Source organism: Xyrauchen texanus, chromosome 3, assembly GCF_025860055.1.
Source record: "Xyrauchen texanus isolate HMW12.3.18 chromosome 3, RBS_HiC_50CHRs, whole genome shotgun sequence".
Taxonomy (NCBI): domain Eukaryota; kingdom Metazoa; phylum Chordata; class Actinopteri; order Cypriniformes; family Catostomidae; genus Xyrauchen; species Xyrauchen texanus.
Window position 1 is genome coordinate 22,597,366 of NC_068278.1, and position 23,229 is coordinate 22,620,594.

The 23,229-nt window shown below is 39.9% G+C and overlaps 1 protein-coding gene across 6 annotated transcripts in view; it reads left to right on the forward strand.

Annotated features, from left to right (window-relative positions):
- Positions 1–7,307: 7,307 nt before the first annotated feature.
- Positions 7,308–23,229, forward strand: part of mef2cb (myocyte enhancer factor 2cb) — an 83,882-nt gene continuing 67,960 nt past the window's right edge. Inside the window, exons 1-2 of one of the 6 annotated variants that reach the window (XM_052101828.1) lie at positions 7,308–7,471; positions 16,788–16,897. The gene's annotated coding sequence lies outside the window, so the exon portion shown is untranslated. Of the gene's footprint in view, positions 7,472–7,581; positions 7,696–16,787; positions 16,898–17,638; positions 17,995–23,229 lie in introns of those variants that run through there. The other 5 variants (XM_052101837.1, XM_052101862.1, XM_052101854.1 and 2 more) reach the window with 5 other exon arrangements.

Sequence of the window (23,229 nt, forward strand, 5' to 3'; positions counted from 1 at the left end):
CATCTCCAATATTGTGCTCAAAGTGCTGATGTATTTACTAAATACTTTGGGTAATCCGATAGCAAATCGATGTAGACTCAATTAAGATTAAATGGTTCTTCAGGCATTGTCAACAGACTCCATAAAGTTCAATTTCACTGTATTGACATTCTGTCACTCTTTTCACCAACCTGTCTCATGTAATATGTGTTAGATTAGATTTATGTTTAGAATAGCAAGGAGACGTTGTATTACGATTTTAATGGTGTACAATTTTATTCAGACAAATAATCTAGTTATTTGTCATTTATCTAATTTATAATGGTTGTCGAACGTGACTAATTAATTACACATTTCATTTCATTATAATGTACAATAAGGACAGTTTAATTTAGTTCATAGCTCACATATTTCAAGACTCTAAATTCCCTTCTAAATGTAGCATACCAAATAACCTTACATATAGTGGTGTGAGAATGAGGGCACTTTAATGGTTCCCTTCTAAATGTATCAGTACCAAATATCCTACAATTGGGTACATTGGGGAACTCGACTTTGAGGCTAAGCGAACGGATAGGGGCAGGGCACGTCAGATATACCACCTCAACCTCCTAAAACCATTGAGAGTGGCGGTCCCCATGACATCAGCGACAGTGGTTCCAGAGATTAATTTAAAAGCCAATCAATTGCACTGGTCACTTGTGGAGACCATCTCTCACCACCACAACTCACGCAGGTTGAAAAAATTATTCTCTGATGTGTTCTCGCCACTCTCTGATCACACGAATCTCAATGAACACCACATAGAGGCAACCCCTGGGGTAGTAGTACGCAGTCATCCCTACCTCTTACCCGAACACAAGAAACAGGTGTAACGGTGTAATGAATCAGGCAGACGAGGAGGTGCGGATCCAAATGCAGTTAAACTTTATTTAAAAAACCAACAGAAAGGAAAAACCCTCAATGGGGAAACAAACACAAAACTAGAAAAACACGTGCAGGGGAGACATACCAGGGAGACATACCAGGGAGACATACCAGGGAGACATACCAGGGAGACATACCAGGGAGACATACCAGGGAGACATACCAGGGAGACATACCAGGGAGACATACCAGGGAGACATACCAGGGAGACATACCAGGGAGACAACATACAACCAAACCAAACAACGACTGACAGAGACTGTACAAACAGACAGGGTTTAAATACAAGAATGTGGGACAAAGGGGCCAATGAACAACCAGAACACAAACTAGATGACAAGGTGATTAACAGAAGCAAATGACAAATTAACAAGGGCAGGTGAAAACAATGAACAGTGAACACGAGGGAAAACAAGACTATGGAGTTACAAGGGTGCCAAAAGTGAAAACTAAGGAACTACAAAAGTGACAAAAATGACAAACAAAGGGCAACGGAAAAACAAGACAGGGTATACATAACAGAGCCCCCCCTCAAAGGGCTCGGGAGGCAGAGCCACAGAAGGCTCGGGAGGCAGAGCCGTGGGAGGTTCTGGAGGCGGAGCCGTAGGAGGCTTAAGAGGCTCTGGAGGTGGAGCCGTCGGAGGCTCTGGAGGCAGAGCCGAGGGAGGCTCGAGGAGAAGAGCCGCAGGAGGCTGAGCTGAAGGAGGCTCGGGAGGCGGAGCCGTGGGAGGCTCGGGACATTCTGGAGGCGGAGCCGTGGGAGGCTCTGGAGGTTGAGCCGAGGAAGGCTCAGGAGGCGTGGCCGAGGAAGGTGGCGCCGTAAGAGGCTGAAGAGGCGGAGACCTAGAAGTCTCTGGAGGTGGGGCCGAAGGGGGTAGTGCCGTAGGAGGTTTCAGAGGAGGAGTCCTAGAAGGCTCTGGGGTCTCTGGGAACAGAGCCGTAGGAGGCTCGGGGGGCGGAACCCTGGAAGGCTCGAGAGGCTTTAGGGGCGGAGCCCTGGAAAGCTCGAGAGGCGGAGCCCTGGGTAGCTCAAGAGGCTTGAGGGGCGGAGCCCTGGAAGGCTCGAGAGGCTTGAGGGGCGGAGCCCTGGAAGGCTTGCGAGGCGGAGCCCTAGGAGGCTCGAGAGACTGGAGAGACGGAGCCCTGGAAAGCTCGAGAGGCGGAGCCCTGGGTGGCTCAAGAGGCTTGAGGGGCGGAGCCCTGGCAGGCTCGAGAGGCTTGAGGGGTGGAGCCCTGGAAGGCTCGAGAGGCGGAGCCCTGGGTGGCTCGAGAGGCCTGGGAGGTGGAGCCCTGACAGGCTCGAGAGGCTTGAGGGGCGGAGCCCTGGAAGGCTCGAGAGGCTTGAGGGGCGGAGCCCTGGAAGGCTTGAGAGGCTGGAGAGTTGGAGCCCTAGGAGGCTCGAGAGGCTGGAGAGGCGGAGCCCTAGGAGGCTCGAGAGACTGGAGAGGCGGAGCCCTGGAAGGCTCGAGAGGCGGAGCTCTGGAAAGCTCGGGAGGCTCGGAAGGCGGAGCTCTGGAAAGCCCGGAAGGCGGAGCTCTGGAAAGCCCGGAAGGTGGAGCTCTGGATAGCCCGGAAGGCGGAGCTCTGGAAAGCTCGGGTAACTCGGAAGGCGGAGCTCTGGAAAGCTCGGGTAACTCGGAAGGCGGAGCTCTGGAAAGCTCGGGTAACTCGGAAGGCGGAGCTCTGGAAAGCTCGGGAGGAGGAGCCCTAGAAGACTCGAGAGACTTGAGAGACTTGGGAGGCGGAGCCCTGGAAGTCTCGGGAGGAGGAGCCCTGGAAGGCTCGAGAGGCGCTGGCTCTAGGACGGGCACGACCACTGGCGCTGGCTCTTGGACGGTCCTGGCTACTGGCGCTTGCTCTTGGACGGTCACGGCCACTGGCGCTGGCTCTTGAACGGTCACGGCCACTGGCACTGGCTCTTGGACGGTCATGGCTACTGGCACTGGCTCTTGGACGGTCATGGCTACTGGCACTGGCTCTTGGACGGTCATGGCTACTGGCACTGGCTCTTGGATGGTTACGGCTACTGGCGCTGGCTCTTGGATGGTTACGGCTACAGGCGCTGGCTCAGGGATGCTCGAGGCTACAGGCGCTGGCTCAGGGACATCGGAGGCTACAGGCGCTGGCTCAGGGACATCGGAGGCTACAGGCGCTGGCTCAGGGACATCGGAGGCTACAGGCACTGGCTCATTGACGTTTGAGGCTATCAGCACTGGCTCATTGACGTTTGAGGCTATCGGCACTGGCTCACTGACATCTGAGGCTACAGGCGCTGGCTCGGGGACTGTCGTGGTACTTGCCGGCTTGGGTTTGCTGGGCGCTGAAGGCAGAGCCACGGGGGGGTTTAGGGCACGGGGCCGCGGCAGGCGGAGGCTGGTGAGCAGAGACTTTTCCCCTTCTCTTCTTCCTCCGGGCTGATGCGACTGGCGAGGCTGGAAAGCTGTTCCTGGTCATCGTGGCCTCAGGCTCGCAGGCCGTGGCTGACGAGGGCTCGGGCTCAGGCTCGCTGACCGTGGCTGACGAGGGCTCGGGCTCGCAGACCGGGGCAGGCGTGGGCTCTGGCTTGCAGACCGGGGCAGGCGTGGGCTCTGGCTCGCAGACCGGGGCAGGCGTGGGCTCTGGCTCGCAGACCGGGGCAGGCGTGAACGGGGAGCCGCACAACAGCAAGGTTAACTCCAGGAAGTCGCGGAGAGTCCAGCCGCGTGATGCCGGCGGCAGCCGCTCCTTCAGCCAGCCACTCAGGTTTTCCCTGAAGAAGACAACCAGGGAGGTGTCCGAGAAGTCCGCAACAGCCGGCAGTTTAAGGAAGTCGCGGACGTGGGCCTCAATAGGACGGTCCTCTTGCCTCAGGCAGAGCAGGTGGTATCTGGCGCGTAGTACTGCTGGATCCATGGTGGGTCAGTCGTTCTGTAATGAATCAGGCAGACGAGGAGGTGCGGATCCAAATGCAGTTAAACTTTATTTAAAAAACCAACAGAAAGGAAAAACCCTCAATGGGGAAACAAACACGGGCAGGGGAGACATACCAGGCTGACAACATAACAACATACAACCATACCAAACAACAACTGACAGAGACTGAACAAACAGGGTTTAAATACAAGAATGTGGGACAAAGGGGCCAATGAACAACCAGAACACAAACTAGATGACAAGGTGATTAACAGAAGCAAATGACAAATTAACAAGGGCAGGTGAAAACAATGAACAGTGAACACGAGGGAAAACAAGACTATGGAGTTACAAGGGTGCCAAAAGTGAAAACTAAGGAACTACAAAAGTGACAAAAATGACAAACAAAGGGCAACGGAAAAACAAGACAGGGTATACATAACAAACGGGAAGAATTAAAGTTCGATATGGTAGTAATAGAAGAATCCCACAGTGATTGGGCCAGCCCGGTCTTTCTAGTGCCAAAGAACAATGGCTTGGTCCAGTTCTGTGTGGATTATATCCAATGCCTCGTATTGATGGACAGCTCAATAGGTTGAGCACGATTTTCTTTTACTTGACACTGGATTAGAAAAAGGGTTATTGGCAGATACCCTTAATGCCAATATCCCATGAGAAAACGGCCTTATCCACACTGTTTGGCTTACACCAATTCGTGACCCTTCTGTTCGGTTTGATCGGAGCCGACAGGGGGAAAAATATCAATTTATGGGATAATCTGGTCATTCAGTACATTCAGGTACACAGCTGACTTCATTTTATTGATGAGCCTAGACCTGACTCATCAAACCACATTACCTTTTTCCATTGGTCCACAGTCCAATCTATATACTCCTTTGAAAACTTGTTGTTTATTCCAATTAGCCTCACTAAGAAGTTGCTTTTTGTGGCCACAACTGTTTAGTCCCAATCCTGTAAATACTTGTCGCATTGTGTGTGTGGAAATGCTTTTACTTTCACTATTAAGCATAGCTGTGAGTTCTACTTAAGATTTTTACAATGTGACTTCACCATGCATTTTAGTGATCTCCGATCACGATCATTCAATATTTTTTTTACCAAATTTCTTCCGCAAAGCAGATGGTTCACCACTATCCTTCCAGGTTTTAATAATGCGTTTGACAGTTCTTAACCCAATTCCAGTGATTTCAGCAATCTTGTTAGTTGTTTTCTTTGCTTGATCCAAGCCAATAATTTGCCCTTTCTCAAACACAGTAACATCTTTTCCGAGACCACAGGATACACCTTCTGACATGGTTGTTTAAGAAATAAGAAGCTACACACTGCATCAGTTAGGGCTAAAAGAACTGTTTGCAACTGAAACATATTAATCACTGCAATTGGCTTAAGAGTATCATAGTATTAAATAAGCAGTATCTGCTTATTTAAATCCGAACGTCAACTTTTCTTTTGGCCCGTCAGTGCACATCCTTACAAATAACACAAGTGAGAGACTTATATTGTTAGTTTGTTCTAAGTTTGCTTATTTATTTTATTTTAATTTTTTTTGGTCAAACAAAAAAAATAAAATCTTCTTAACCTAATACCACATTATGTTTTGGCTTCTTACACGCTTGCTTTGAATGGTGCAATCTCCTTTTCCCCAAAAAAATTTTGGAATATTGTGACTATTTCTTAATGTCGTAATTGTGAGAAATAGTCACATTTGTTTATTATAAGAAATAATGTAATTTTGAGAAAAAAAGTTACAACTGTTATAAATAATGTCAGAATTTACTTTTTTTTTCATCTCTGGCAGGATCTGTCTCCTATACTATAGCTAAGGGCTATTTCTGCAAGTTTTCATGAGTTTTCTTATATTTCGATTGCTTTCAAAAGGTTAATTAAAGTTTAAACTAGGCTGGCGATAACATGTTAAATTCGGATATGCGGTAATCCAATTGGCTAAAATATAAAAACATACATTTCTCTTTTCTAGGGACATCACATGAATTCAACATGAGCAAAATCAACCCTAACATTTATTAATATCACTGGTGATATCAGTAAACTTTCAGTTTTCAATAATAAAGTTGCAATAATAGTTCATATGTTATCTTTTGTTTATAATATTCTACATTAATTAATATGCATTATTAATTACAACCTTGAAGGAGATTTAGTTACAGTGTTACAGTGTCATACTCATTGTGTATTCATTAAATTCATTATGTTTTCCTGTAACAGCCTTAGACTTAAAATGTTAGGCCGCCACTAATTAAATATTCTAATACATTTTGAAATATAAATGTTTCCCCCACATCTAGAGGGTAGGTATTGTAACTTAGTATGTAGAGGTGGGGTGGGCCAATAATAAATGCTATTATAGACAAATTATGTGTTTGTTTTTTAGTGCTCTTTACAGAAAGCAATAATTACACTTTTTTCCCCTCAATAGCTTCCTCCTCCCTTGTGACTGCTGGCCTAGGCTACATCCTGTTAAAGTGGTTTTACAGTAAGCAAACACTTTTACTGCTTTATCTCATATTTTTGTGTCCCACACCAATTAAACTCCCATTAAGATATGTTAACTATATCTATGTATGATGAACTCATTCCTTCATACCAAAACCCTTTCCCATTAAAGGTCAGATATCCCCAGATATTGTTAACAGGGTCAATACAAATGTGATGTCACAGAGAGAATGGAATTCCATGATCTACCGGGAATAAATGTTCTAATGTCTTCCCTCAGTTGTACTATTTCAGGTTAAAATATCATTCATAATTGAATTGTTATATATTAAGCTTGAAAATGCATGTTGTGACCCTGACCATATAATGATGTCATGGTGTGAGTTTGATCCGTAAAAAATACAGCCAATCAATGGCACATACAGGAATGTACAATATATGCTTTCATTCCACATGATAGATATATAGATGGATGGATGGATGATCGATGAGCTTGTGGATGGGTGGGTGAGTGGGTGAATGGGTAGGTGAGTCGGTGGATGAATGGATGATATATAGAATGATGGATGGATGGATGGATGGATGAGTGGGTGAGTGGGTGGATGAGCGGGTGGATGAATGGATGATGGACAGACAGACAGACAGACAGACAGACAGACAGACAGACAGACAGACAGACAGACAGACAGATAGATAGATAGATAGATAGATAGATAGATAGATAGATAGATAGATAGATAGATAGATAGATAGATAGATCGATCGATCTGGCATGTCCCATTTTGTTTGATGTTCTTTTCTTGATGACAGTTGGGGACATCATGTCAAGACAGACATTCCAGCAATGACATAGGTCTGGGTGTCATTGATATCTCTGCAACCTAAATATACCTCTAAGCCTGGAGAGACAGGAACAGGTGGAGATCAGGCACTGCCAAATACTTTTGCTGCGGGACCAGAAATCTTAAGGGTGACTTTTTTCATGGGGGGTGTGTGTTTAGGAAGCAAGTGACTCATTTCTGTGGGCAACACATCCCACATCAGGGTTTTAGTTCAAGGCCAGCTGGTCTGGCTTTATTAATGCAGGGCATTTAAAAAAAAAAATAAATATTATTAATTTTAATAAGCGTTTGATTAACCTTTCCCAAAGCTGGACCTGCAGGGTGTAACTTCCTGGGGAAGCACGATATCGGCACCGGTGAGTTTTCCCCTCCAAGCTCTTCCCTTTCTCCTTCCCCTCTTGTGATGAGCCAAAACAGTGTGTCTGTGGAAAAATCAAGAACTGCACAGTGACCAGGGAACAGTATGTACCGACTGTCTGTGCCAAAAAAGTATATGTTTTTGAAGCCTTGTCCTTCTGTAGGGAATTTCAGAATGCAGGATGAGCTGTGAAGTTTGAGTGGTCTGAAACAGTCATTTCAGGTAAAATTATTTGTATTATTAAGGAATAGACCTTGGCATAATGTAAAATATATCACAGACACAGGACTCTGTAATCATAAAATGATGTGCTTTTATGTTGTCCTAAATCCTCAAAGTCAGACTTCATTATTACTCCTGTTTAGAGTAATTGAATCCAGCAACTTTTTGCTTGGTTGGAAGTGAAGCATGGGGGGAAAATACCTAGCCTCTGCACAGTGTTTGTATTAGATTTACTCACTTCAGAGCTTGCGGCCACTACTGAATCAATATCCGTTTGTATCAATCTGGCCTTATTGTAAGTTTGACATTGCTAGTTTAAGTTTGAAACAAGGGAATTTGTGATCTTATACTACCAGGTGTGGTCTTAACAGTTTGCAAATGAGAACTTTAGAGCTTGGGAGGAATGTAGGGACAGGGTTGAAGAGTAATGAAATACATGTAACGGGAATAAGTATTTAAAATACAAAATATAAGTAACTGTATTCCACTACAGTTACGATTTAAATCATTGGTATTTAAAATAAAGTTACATTCAAAAAGTATTTTGATTACTGAAGAGATTACTTTGCATTTTATTGTCATTTGTATTATTATAATATTTAGTCCTTTCAGATGTAAAACATTTATACATATAAATGATGAGATCCAAAGTGCATTTGAACAGCAGTGAAACACTTTCTCATGATGTGCTACATTCATACGAGCAGACAGAGAAATTTGAAGTAAGTTCAGAGCAGAAGAAATAGAAATAAAACTTGTGTAAATTGTTAGCTTTGCGCTAAGCTAAAATGCTATTTTTTGTAATTTTACATGCACATGTCACCAGGCACGATCATATTTTTTTATCAAGAAAATTCACGTTGAATCATAACTTAATTCATATGCAATGATTAAATTATAAATGTTCATTTACATGTACACCAGAAAGCTGTTTAATGCGAGAAAGCAGCTAAAGACACGAAAGCGGCATGCACTTTATAATGCGACAGTTGCATTGTGCTGCAATAGTGGCTTTCCCTCTACATCAGATTTTGGTGTTTCCCTGATGCACTTGAGCTCATACACACATGCGCACTCTTCAAAAACATAGTAATGCACGTATGCATTAACATAAACACATAAAAGCCATATTCTATGACAGAAGCCATGTGTGATAAAGCGTTTATTCATAAATCCCTTAAATGGCTCACTTGCGTTTACTTGACGTTTCAGAACGCCACTTTCTGCAAAACCCTGAAATTAATTGTTTTCTTGAATGCATGTAAATATGGTCAAAGTATTAACAGAATAAAAGATACATGGAATAAAATATATAGAAGCCTCAGTGAAATTAAATGATGTCCACACAGCAAACTAACAAGAAATTCTTTCTTTCACCACAGGGAAAGAGCTGTAGTTCCAACTTTGCTTTGCTGTTTGCAAATGTTCTTTGCGAACTATGGTTTTGGGAAATGCACCCCAGGTTGTGCTGGAGTATTGTTTAGTTGTTTGTTGTTTTAATAAGCAGATGAGATTTTGAACGTTCCAGTGGAGAAAGCTGTCTGCACTGTTAGATGTTTGGAATGTGTTTGTGATAAAGGATCAGAAGTCTTTACAGGAAAAGTTGCAATTATTTAAAAGAATATAGCATTTTATTGAACAAATTAACATGAATTAAACATTAAAAGCAATGTAAAGAAATAAATGTGTACATTTTTGAAGATACAGATATAAACAGTATAAGTTTTCTTGCAAAAAGTCCATTGAAACCAATAGGTATCATTTTGTACCCTATTTATGCATTTGTGTACTGTAGGTTTTTTGGGTCATGCAGTCTAGGGTTAATTCAGTCCTTAGAGAATAAAATCTCAATTCAATCAGCTTCCTCCTCTAGCATAGTTTATTACATTCTGAGAACAATATTTCTGAGGCAGCATATTTTTAAGGAAACAAGCTTTCTGCCATCGAATCCCTCTCTTCCTGGGTGTTCAGGGTGTGACATTCTGCACCCCCCCCAACCCCCCAACCCCATGGAGACACAGCAAAGGCAGCTCTGACCCAGTTTACCAAAGCTCCCATGTTTGTCATTTGAAAAACTTTCTCGCTACCAAAATAAATAAATAAATAAATATGAATCTTTGATCTGAATTGTGGTTGGAAATGAGCATTGTTTTCTCACAGGAAAGGTGGTGCACTTTGTAGAGGAGGCACCCTTTTCTGTTTGAACACTTCTCTGTCTATTCGCCATTGGCTATGTCAGGATTCAGTTTGTCTGTTTGTGTGTGTGTGTGTGTGTGTGTGTGTGTGTGTGTATGTGTGAGCGTGTATTTATCACTTTGTGGGGACCAAATGTCCCCATAAGGATAGTAAAACCCGAAATTTTTGACCTTGTGGGGACATTTTGTCGGTCCCCATGAGGAAAACAGCTTATAAATCATACTAAATTATGTTTTTTGAAAATGTAAAAATGCAGAAAGTTTTCTGTGAGGGTTAGGTTTAGGGGTAGGGTTAGGTTTAGGGGATAGAATATAAAGTTTGTACAGTATAAAAACCATTATGTCTATGGAAAGTCCCCATAAAACATGGAAACACAACATGTGTGTGTGTGTGTGTGTGTGTGTGTGTGTGTGTGTGTGTGTGTGTGTGTGTGCGTGTGTGTTTGTGTATCCCTAGCCCCCTTCTCCTAACTCCCGCAGACTCGCATTATTTGCTAAATCAATAATTAACCGGAAATTACACAAATATGGCAATCTTCCTTGTGCGGATTTCCTCTTATTTATCACAGCATCTACAGGCATGAGTGATCTGGCTTTAGCTTAGAACTGAAGTACCACTACCACTTGCCGTTAAGTGTGTGACAAAGACGGACCTGTTTGCGTACTGATGCAGCAATTAAGTCCGCATTAACTACGAAATATATACGTAAATGAGAAATGACCCCCCCCCCCCCCCCCCCATGTTTATTTATATTAATCACAGTTGGCACGCAGGCGTCGCAGTAGTTACCAGCCTTATGTTGCATATTGGAGATCCAGATGCTATGTTCTTAGGTTACATAGCTCCATATTATTGTCTGTCAGAGGAGTATTTCATATTAAAACAATTCACAGCAAACGTTGACATATTAAACACATGGAAACGGTTACATCTCTCCAGCAGTGAAAAAAGGCAGAATTATCTTTGTTCCGCTGTAATTGCTTGTGGTAACGGTTTAGTTTTTCTTCTCTCTTTTCTCCTTTCTCTTTTTCATAATCTAATTCCAGTATTTCACACTGGGCCTGTAGTCTTGGCCCTCTATAATTTTTTCTTTATTCTCTCTCTCTCATATTACTTCTATCTGCCCCTTGGAGAGGGTGTCATCTGTGCAGCACTTCGTACCTCCGCGGATCTCACATGTAGAATGGGGCCCATCTGAATCTACAAAACACGAGTGCTTCACCGCCTTTTGATCTCAGGCTAATCTCTGTTGCCTGCCTCCAGTCTCATCTTGTTTGAATAAGAATGAGTCTGGGGTGGTATTGCAGGCACAAAGAGGTTTAGACGGCATCCGTTCAACAGAGAAGCGCTGTGCGGGTATGTGTACACCCAGCATCACTCGTCAAGAGTCGGTGCAAAGTGCTCCTATGCTTCTATATTCTCCAGTGTGAAGCTTCTGTAGGCATCCGTGGGAGAGCAGTTTTCTGACATGCAAAAAACTTCAGATGATGTTATATATTGTTTGATATTACCTGGATAGGTTATTAATGACTTTTCCTGCAAACATTTTGCCGACATGTGATCCAGTATTTTTGTGAAATGGCTCATACTGACAAAACATTTAAAAAGTCACATGCATTTTACTGTATAAAACTTTACGGCAGTGGTTCTCAAATGGTTTTGCTCCAGGACAAAGATTGCATGCCCCAAAATGGTAAAATATTCATTTATCATGTTAAAGTAAGCAAACAAAAAAAGTCCTTAAATTCAAACATAGAAATACATTATTAATTTATATATAACAATTTGTATTTCTTATATTTATTAAGCCAAGGATTACCATACAGAACACATTGCAGTTGGCACAAACCAAGTTTATACTTGTTTCAAGTGAACCTTTTTTTTTGCTTAATTATTCATGGTTTCAAGGATGAAGGCATTTCAACAACCTGTCTCTATTGGCTTCTGCATAATTTGGCTAGATTTGACCAAGTGACAGATGAATTTGCACCAAAAAAACAGCATTTGACGTCAACAACGAAAGATATGGGGAGCATTTCCTCCTCCCTTGTAAAAGTTGATAAGCCTATTTATTATGCGAACCTTACTGTGCTCTATTATATAAATGGTTGAATTTTATTATTTGCCTTTGTTTTTGTTTCTCTGATATCCATGAACCTATCAGAGCAAACCTGCAAACCATTATTGTATCATGACACAACAATTGAGAACCCCGATTTTATTTGTCAGTGCTTTGTAAATGTAAGGCTTGTTATAAAAGCACAACCTTTTCTTTGTTGTGTGGTTCTAAGAGCAAGTCAATTCTGCAATTCATGTTGCATAGAGAGGGTCTTCTCAGTTCAAGAAAACAGCGGTCCAGGTCTTTGTGCTACTGTCGGAGAAGAGAAAGAGCAATGGAAAGAACAAAGAGAGAGTTTGATTTCTTTACCATTAGAAGTATGCATAAGTGTGGCTGGGCAGCTTTGCTCATAGTTTCGATTCTGAGTAAAATAGGGAACAACAGAGACCAATAATAGAGAGAGTATAAGGAAAGGTATGATGTATTTGGTGTCCAATGAGATTTATTTATTTTTCATATTTTATTTTGGGGGCAAACCCATAACACATTATTTTATGGGTATTTAACTACCCCCTGCACAAATAATGTAGACCTGCAACTATTATATGGCTGGTTTGGCATAAGCATGAGAAAATATAGGTAGATTTTTCTATTGCCTGTCCATAATGCCCAACAGCTGTTACAGCCCAACTTCTGCACTAGCTCAGGAAACACCGGTTGGCACTCTGAGTCCGGAGACAGAAAAATGTGATGTTGGCATCTTTTTTAGTGCCGCCGTCCTGAAAAAAATGAGTGTCGAAACAATGAAATAACTGTACAAATTTTGCAGAGGTTATGAGTGAGTTAGTTTCCAGCTGTTCAAAGGAGGAAAAATCATTATAGTTGTATTTTTTTATTTTTGTTTTTCCAGCTTTTAGTATTAGACAGACAAAGGGAACTTTGAGCTGAAGGGTGACATATATGAAAGGCAAAACCATGATCCAACTAACTGAGGAATTTTTGCATTAGTTCTTATACACAAAAATGCAACTTTAAACGCATGTGTTCCTTTGAGTCATATTCTTTAAGGGTTCATTCTCTTAGAAATTAAAAATCTGTCATTTACTCACCCTCATGTTGTTACAAGCCCACTCCACTTTCATTAGATGAAATTATTCAATAAATTCTCTCTCTATCTCAAATCAATTCAATTCAAAGGGGCTTTATTGGCATGAATGTAAACAATACAATAATGCCAAAGCAGAGGTTGCGTAAAAACAGAACTACATCTTAATAAGACCACAGTGTTTAAATAACTGAAGAGCACTTACACATATCTCTCTCTCTATCTCTCTCTCTCTCTCTCTCTCTCTCTCTCTCTCTTTTTTTAATGGAAGAAAGTGATTCAGATTTGGACCAGATTGAATTTTCATTAATGGGTGAACTAACCCTATAACATATGCTTGTTACTGTTTAATACATACAGCATATTTTCAATCATTTACCTTTCAGTTATAGTATAGTTTTTTAGCCGTGATAAGGCCTTGGTGCGCCCCTGCTGGCAGAGATGAGTATTACAGTTGCACTCAGTCACTCAGAGATGTGTACTGAGAATCTGCCCTTTAAGCCATGCTTATATAAGTACAGAACATAAGCAAATATAGTTTTCAACTTTTACGGTCATTTGACACTTACTCCTATTTAGGCCTCCATTAGCAAGTGGGACAGAGTACAGGTGTATTGACAGGGGACATAAAGACTTCAGTAGAGTGCAGGGTAACTGGAACTGGGGTGGCTTTTTCCAGCACACCGCTTTAATACTGAAACCAGAGCAGCAGCATCGTGCACAAAGGCTTAACCGTGTTGTGCTGCTTGTGGTTCATCTATAATGAATCAAAGGTGTAGCATTCACGCGCTGTTTGCCCAACAGAACATGCAAATTACCAGATTTGTCCCCACACGAGTCAACACTTCACAACCAGTTTTCTTCCAACCACAATATGTGTTAGCGTGCTCAGGTGCTATTTAAATTTAACGAAAAGAAGACTAAAATCATGATGATTGCATCAGCTAAGCACTTTTTAGAAGTTTAATGTACACTTGGAAAGTGAAAGTTGAACTTTTCATTATTACTTCGGGTTCATAGAAAGTTTGTGTAGGACTGTGAATGGTCAGAGTGGATGGGTGATGAATTCTGGTAGTGTGAACTCGGTTTCCATTTAAAACCATAGCTGAACTGATTTTTCTCTGATCCTAACTGGCTGCTGTAATGCTGATTAGTCGGGCATTATTTATCATAGTATTTGCATTAATCAAATTGATTTAGCTTGTAGGATCATTTAGAAATTAGTGAATGCTAGGATTAAAGGTGCAAAGAGTTTCGTCTTATACAGTTATGTGCAGTTAGAATTGTGTAGTGTAGATCATAGTTATTATGCTCTCATGTTTTTCATGCAATGTAAGTTTTAATTTTAAAATAGAAAAACTGAGGCACAAACTAACAAAAGAGCCATTTTGTTGCCCCCCAAAGCAATCTGTAGACTCATTTCAAGACTCTTATGCAGTATTACTCTGTGTACTGTATAAAACACCCCAGTTAGTAAATCTGTTTTTCCCTTTGCCTGTCTGTCTATCTATCTGTCTGCCTATCTAATACTTCAAAGTTAAGGAGAGGGTAGCAAGGAAATTAGTGAAATTTAAGATGGCAGAGAGACAAGCAGAGGGAAGTAGTGAGTTAAAATGAGAAAATGAGGAGGGAAAGAGACAAATCTACATATGATCTGGCCAGACCTTTGGAGACCAGATTCACCCCCTGTGTTCTCCTGCTCTGTGAAAGCTCAGTGCTGCTGTTTGAGCACTTGACAATGTTATCGGCAGTGACAGCCAGATTGTTTTCAACGAGCATGATCAGCAACCGATTCCACACGCACACTTGCACACACACATACTGTACACAAACAGCCTTGCTTGTTCCTGTTTGCCAAAGAAAATTTGTTGATGTTTATCATGCTCTTAAAATAAAATGAAATAGAAGCCTTGTACCTCTTTCCTCCCCAAACACTTCTCATGTCTGACTAAAGATAATAAGAAACAAGTGGGTAAGTACTGGGCTCCCTAAAAGAAAACAAGGTAGGTGGGGTCGATGTCAGCCACTAACATAGTGTATTTATCCTTCATCTCCTTACAGCTGCTCGTTATGAACATGAACAGATGAGGCCAAAACCTCAAAATTAACTTTTACTGAAAACACACTTTTACTCGTAAGTGTGTACGAAATGGCATAATGATTACTGGACACTTTCTATGCTGTTTTGAAGTTAATAGAAACCAGGTTGTTGATCTGGAAGTGATGGAAAACAAGATATATATATATATATATATATATATATATATATATATATATATATATATATATATATATATATATATATATATATATATATCATTGAAAATGGGGGATATCTCAGTATTCTAATGACACTTAGACTGAGCTTCTAGTCCACTCAGAGGCTGAGATATTTTGATGAAATCAAATAGGAGATACTCCTCTTTGATGAAAATTAGACTGAATACCTATGGATGAGCATATCTGTGAGGGCTAAAATGCGTTACAGTTCCACTTACATTTCAGATCTTTATATTGTGATGGAATCTGATAGAGAGAGAAAAAAATTCTAGTGCTTTCTACCATCTAGTGGAATGAAATAAGACTTTTCAAAGTGAGGTAGACTGAACAGAACAAGAATTACATATTTACAAATTTAGGACAACATGTTTCGGTTTATCATATTTAACATATCATATCTGATTATAAACACATACAATCTTATTTATGAATAATTTGAGTCTTTTTTAATTTGGGGTGATTTCTGAAAAAATGTACAAATTGTTTGCAGTTAGTCCACAGTATGTGTGCTTGGTGACCTCTTGAATTTTGAGTGTGAAAAATGACAGGCAGCAGCCCAAAAATGCACCCGAGATCACAGGCTTAATATCTTAACAATATGTAATTACTCATCTATATGTGGGAGAACTTTTGTAGGGCCCCCCTTAGTTATGAAGCACAATGCTTAGCAGACTTAATTGATTTAGTGAAATTATCAAATTCGTTGGTAGCAATGTATTCTATATTCCCTACATTTATGTTAGTAGCAAAATACCAAATTTCTTACTTCGTGTATAAACACTGTGTCTAGGAATGCATCAATCTGTTTAAGTTTTAACCTAACCAAAATAGTCTTTGAAGATTGATGACAGAACCTGAGATAAATAAAAAAAACTGTGCAAATAATGGTTAGACCCAGGCAAAGAAAAAAAGGAGGGAAAGAGAAAGAGAATGGCAGGAAATGCCAAGGAAAATATGTACAAAGAGAATGCTAATATTTGTAATGCCTATTTTCTTCATAATCCACTGGTGGTGGTTGATGAGAGTTCTATACTACGTAAAGCACTTTGAATGCCTTGAAAAAGTGCTATATACATGTAAGGAATTATTATTATTTTTAGTATTAGTAGTAGTTATAGTAGTAGTAGTATAAGAGAAAAGAGATATCAAAAGCAAAGGATAATTTGTAGTTAAATCTACAAATGGCTTGTGCAGTCAAACAGGGCAACATCAATGATATACAGTACAGTAAAGTTTCTGTTGTTTCTGTTCTTCTTTCTGTTCTTTATCTAGTTTACCTACCACATGAATATGCAAGAAGCAACTCAGTGTTTATATATTTAACAGTGTTTATATATTTCATTATTCCTTTTGTAGTTCCCCCAGCTATGAAGTGTATCCTGAACACTGTGCCTAGAAATGGCTATTAACACAGAAATAATTTCTCTCTCTCTTTTTGTGTCTCTTAACCAGGTGCCAACTAGACAACCAAAACTGCACACTGAAACCTAAGAGGGCCTTCCTGGTGAAATCAAGACAAAGCACAAGCTAGATCAAGACAAACTGAAGGAATTGTAAATGTGGTGTGTATTGAATGCTATATGCTATGCTTTTTCAATTGGGTGTAAAGGTTAAAAATGACATTGCAGCCTGCTGTGCTCTGTTCATAATGCTGAAAATGTTTTAGATTGGTTGTACAGTGAGTGGACTGTCAAAATGTGAGTAACTGTCAAATACATGGTGAATCAGAGAATCTGGTGAAACATAGCACGTGGTCTCACATAGCTGGTGGAACCAAAGATGTAACGATCTGGATATTGAAATTACCAATAAAAATGAAATTCAAGATCAGTGTCTTGTGACCCAGAAGTGGGATCCCGAAGCTGACACCACTGGGTCTAGTTACAGTCTGTCAAGCAGATTAGCAGGTTTGTTTAAATCATTAACTGATTTCATGTTTTACCTCTACCTCTGGTTGTCTGACAGTGGCTCAAATTGCACTTAAGTTTAACTCTAAAGCAAAAGTTTTGTGAAGCCATGGAATATCTGCATTCGGAAATTCAGATGTAAATGTCATCTTTGGAAATCAAATTGGGGAACTGAAAGAAAAAAAACAGCAATATGATGCAATTTGGTGCTTTTATTCCTTTGTCAGGCCTCCAACATGAATTCAATTATTATTTCTAAATATTCTTAAGGTGGTCTTTGGCATGGGGAGGTTTTGCGATAGTAACCAAGGTGTCTCTTTCATTAAAACACTGGGGTGATATAACCCCATTATTTGCCCTAAAGGGGTGTGTGTGGGGGGTGGGGGCAGAGAGAGAGAGCGAGACAGCGACCGAGAGATAGAGCGACAGAGACGCACAGAGAGAGAGAGAGAAAGAGAGCGAGAGAGAGAGAGAGAGAGAGAGAGAGAGAGGCTCGCACACAGCTCAACATCATCAGTCGCAATAACGGCTTAATCATTCCTCACCGTGGACGACCGACATCAAGCGCTATAACCTCACCATCTGAAACACTTCATTAGACAAACACATATTTATAAAACGACACTTTTTATCGTTCTAGTGATTTTTGGTGGATTTTAATAAGTGTGAAGCGGTGAAGTCCACCCCGGCTGCTCAACACCTTCCGTCACGCAGGACAAACTTCACCGGGCGCACATCATACAAACCATGAAGTAAGTGACACTGATATCAGCTTTTATTATTCTGTTTGTAGCTACATTGTGCTTTTATGTGATTGTGTTAGGCAAACAATAATGCGTTGAGTTGATATCGCCGTTATTTCCCGAGTCCACGAGGGAGAATGTTAGGCTACAGACTCCGTTAAAAAGTTGACATGACAAACGCATGTTATTTCAATGACTTGCACATGTTATTTCTATTAATACTAACATGTAGTATATGCCCTTTTAACATGAGAAACTATGCTACTAATGGCGAGACTTTATTTTAAACAGAGGCCCGTGGTTTAGTTTTTCTCTTTCAAAGTGCCAAAATCTGCGCACAGTAAACCAACATACTTAAAAGCAGTTTGAAACAAATCTGAGAGTTCATGATAAGACTTATACTATACCTTTGTATGCTTATGGTTGGAATGCATGTAGTAAAAAAGAGCTGAGCGGCAATATATGGATGTCCGATAAATGCATAGATGAAATAACATAACAGGCGTCCGATTATTATCAACTTTCATTAGTTTTATAAAAAAAAAATGGGGGGAAAATGAATGTATGAATTTAGATCAAGCGCTACAGCCTAAATTTGTATTAGTGAATTAACTTTTACAAATAGAGACACAAATAAATAAACAAAACAAATCTCAGCAGAAAAAAGCTCTATATATATATATATATATATATATATATATATATATATATATATATATATATATATATTATAATAAAGCCATACTTAAGTATGCACAAGACTTCACAGGACATAGCAGTTATGTGTTAGTTGTATTTTATTTTATTTAATTGTATTGCCAATTAAATGCCATTGAAACTATAGAGGTAGAATTGTGAGGTTGATTTTAAATCTAATAAAGAGTACTTCAAGACAAATACATTTTATATAGATTAATGTAGCACTTGTAATAAATTAAGCTTCTGATACTGAGTTATACTGTGTGAATTAGTGTCAGCTACCATTTTTGTTTTTCAAGAGTTTTTCAAGAGTTTGTGGAAGGAGCTGTCAAAACCTAATTACATTTTGATGTGACTTATTAAGCCAGTAGTTGCAAAAATATGAGAATTGGCATAGTTCTACAAGTAAAGGGGAAGACAGACCCAGATATAATGAATGAAAGTGATTGTTTAATTTAGAGGCGAAAAGCTTTTTGGCACTTTTTTTTTTTATCTCAACAAAGATTTTTCTGTTGAATTCCTGTATTGAACTGTGAACGAATATGACAGGTTACAAGTTCTCTTGTTAATATTTAAGTAGCACTTCAAAATTTCAAATGCACATAGCATTTCTCTGTCCATATTGTATTTTTGTCACTTCAACCTCAAGTGCACTCTCTTTCAGACTATAGTGTCGGAACAGGCAAACACAATCAATGAAGCTCCTGTATGTGTGCGTACTGTATGTATTTTGTGTTTGTGTGTGTCTCACCTGTTGCTGTCATGGGATTTAGTGTTTAGTTAATCTGCACAAGAGGAAAATGAACACACACTTGCATGTGGACTTTCATGATTACACTCAGAGAGTCCTCTCATAGACCTGCACATATGCACACACAAAGACGAGCGGTCCTCCTCAGACCTGTCGTCTCTAGGAAATCACCGGGGATTGGGCTTCTGTCGATTCACAAAACCAACAGTGACAACATGGCCTTACACTTCTCTTAAAGAGGGATCAGCTCTCCATGTGTCACTCTGATTCGCTGAGGTACTTGAGCCGATTTTCAGGGGCATTGACAGGCAGACTTTGTATGCCACTCCGAAGTGGAAAAAATTGGCGTACTTAATAATGGCTTTAAATGTTTGTACATGGTTTGCAGAGTTGATCCTCTTAAACAAAAATATTTGTTATTATTAGTTGCAGATGGCATATTGGCAAAATGTGTCGATATATGAGTTATTGTTTCTGTGCCCACAGTTTAAGAAAGCAGTGTATTTTGTAGTGTGCTGTGAGGCATTGTATAGAATATCTCATAGCAATTCATATTTTAAAATTCTTAGTAAATAGTTGACATTAATCTTGTAATTTATTTGACTAAAATAAGTCATTATAAATTATACAGTAAGTGTATCAACCAAAAGTATTCTACTAAGTTTTGAGTGCTCACAGTGAGAGAAAAAAGTCTTCATTTTCATTGCAACTCTTGAGGAATAATAATAAAAAAGAGGTTATATCAGCCCATTTTATTACACAGCAGTGTGTTAATTTTGAGTTAATGAAGTCAAACATTTTCTCATTTCAGTTTTTCCATACGCTCTCGGCTTCATTTACTAGGTTAAAAATGTGTTTAATAAAGCAAATAAACCAGCTTCAGATCAGTATATTTTTTTACCCTCAAAGAGGTTATAATATCTGGTATTATGAATGTACCCAGCTCATATTAGTCTGTGCTGAGTTCTGCATAATGAATTTAACTTTGCTTCTGTCTCTATTTCGTAATTAGCAGTGACGCTTGGCAAGTTTCTTTCTCTCTGTAAAGTGGAAGGTAGTGTATGGAGTTAATTCACCAGAGTGCTGCATGATCACAGAGGAATAGTTCTGCCTTTGATGTTTAATTGTATTGTAAAACATATTTTAGAATATTTCTGCATAAAATTGAATTTTACAGCATTTGTTCTCTGTTCTAAAGATCTGATGTGGGCTTACGTGGTATATGCAGAGCGGTGTGTAATTATTATGTATGCAGAAAAAGTCAGCCTGTATGTGGCCGGAAATAGTTTGAAGAGTTGTGTATGTTTGTGCATTTGCATGATATGAGAAAAACTCTATTTTAGTGTGTGTTAGTGCATGAGCAGATGATAGAATGCTGAGAAAGTCAATAAAGGAGTCTGTGATGACAGACATGTCAGTGTGCAACATATCACACTGTGAACATAAAAGAGGTGCTGTTCAGAAAAGATCAGATGGGTAAAGGTGACTCCTGTTTCTCATAAACTCTCCTCTTCACCATAGACACTCTCTGCTCTGGGTGGTCTAGCAAAGAGACTTCTGGCCTTCCTTCCCTTAAACTCCAATAGACATCCAAACACCTCCATTTGGGTCAGTATCTTCGAAGGGAAGTATAAAGAGTTTTAAGCAAGATAAGAGTCTACAGAACAGTTGAAAAGTATGAGAAACAGTCATCTATTTAGAAAAGGGTTCATCCCTTCATGGGCGTAACACATTTTATCTTGTCATGTTCATATAAACACAGTTTTTATATTCTCTCTCTCTCTCTCTTTTTTTTTTTTTTTTTTGCAGTTCGGTGAGAGTTGGCCTTAGTAAAAATATGTAGTCTAAAAAAGGCAAAGTTCATAGACTTCATGCTGTCTGTTACCCAAATAAACCATAAAAACACATCAGGTCAAGTTTTACTCCCAATCAGCCAAGCGATTTCAGCAGTCTTGGTGGCATATCACTTTTCTTTAATGTGCAGAGTCTGTGCTTAGACACTGTAGACGGAGAGTTGTTCAGTGATAAAGAGTGGCACAGTGTGTGCATCTCACTTTGTGGCAGAGGGACCCATGGCACAGTGGTGGACGTGGGCCAAAAAAACGCTGAACCCCCCACCCCCCCAAAAAAAAAATGGGAGACGAGTCGAGAAGGGAGGGGAGAGGAAAAAATGCTGAAATATTTTCCAGCAAATGTAATTTATCTTTGTCAGTAGGGCAGCATAGCCCAGTCATTCTGTAAGGTTCTCCGGTGAGAGGGGGAACAGAAGGGCCTCTGTGCCCCAGCTTCACATAACATTCATAACCCTGACGTCTCTGTCGCAGGAGCTGCTCGAAGCACAGTGCCGTGTGGCAAGGCATATATTTTTAGCAATTCCTGCACTTACAATGGACTTTGAAGACAGAGGCACTCTTGACATGTTCCGAAGATTTTTTTATACACTTTTTTGTGCATTTAGTAGTAAACACAGGCCAAACATCTCCATTGCGAGACAATTGACAGACGTGTTTCAAAAGCATTTCAACATAAAACGAGTGGGGGAAATAAGAGTTATTTTCATTAGTGTGAGGATGAGGTATTTCATTCAGCCAGGCTTGCAAAGACAGCTCCTCAGCACAGCTCTGGCGCTCGCAAAAGCAGCTTTCACGAGCGGTGTCCTGCCAAGCTACACACATGTGTCTTTCTGCAGTCATCTGCGCCTTTCTCAACAATGGCCTGTCAGCATCGGAGGCTGAAGCTCCGAAAAATGTGCACCGTGCTGGACACTCTACATTCGAGGCAGAGAAAGAAAAAGAAAAGTAGTGAAATGGAAGAGGAGATGTGTCTCTGTGCTTGGCATTGTGACACTTAATGCCTTTATGTTTGTGGTGGCGTTTGCACAGGGCCTTCAACAGTATGTCATCCACCTCCAAAACAACCAATCAGATTAGCCAGTTTCAGCAATTGGCTGTCTGCTCTGTCTTCAATCAGTTTTATTCTCAAATCAATGCCGAGCACAATTATTGTACAGGTTTAGACTAATGAGAGTATCGTTCAGATTTTTTTATTTCCGAGCATTTCTTTTTCCCCTTTCAAATGTGTCAACTGACTTTTTATCTTTTTATCAATATCAATCTTTTAAACTTTAATCACTTTTTGCCTGCACTAGTTCTAGATTTAAATTCAGTGGAACAAATTAATGTTTAGTAGAAGTAGAAAAATTCTTTCAATTTATATTTCAAATATTTTTAGATGGACTATAGCATGTCACACCACAGGACATGTCAACTGTCTTTAAGTATTTCGTGTGAATTACCCAATCTTTAGTCACAAGTAAATGTTTAATGTCTTCACTATGAAAAGTGGTAACCTGCTATTTGTATACCTGATCTAACCTTTACAATTAGTGTTGTTGGTGTAAGCTAATGTATTCTGGTTGATTCTGTAATGTTAAATAATATATATATATATATATATATATATATATATATATATATATATATAAAATGTATATATGTATATATTTTAAGTTGAATCAAGCTAGTTCATTTAGATGTTACCTCATGAAACAATTTTATTAGGTTAACATTTTTTTTCTCCAAGTGTATGTGATGTCTGGGTCTTTCCGTTTCTTTGTCCATTTTTTGCTTTGTCTTATATTGGACAATGGAAAAAGATCAGGCTAATGACTTATGAGATATCTCTTTTCTTTTTTTTTCTCACTCTCTCAATGTTTTTCCCCCCTCTTTTCCATGGGACAATGTGTTAACTTTCATTCCTGTAGTTTCTCTGAAGTACAGACAATGATGTCATTA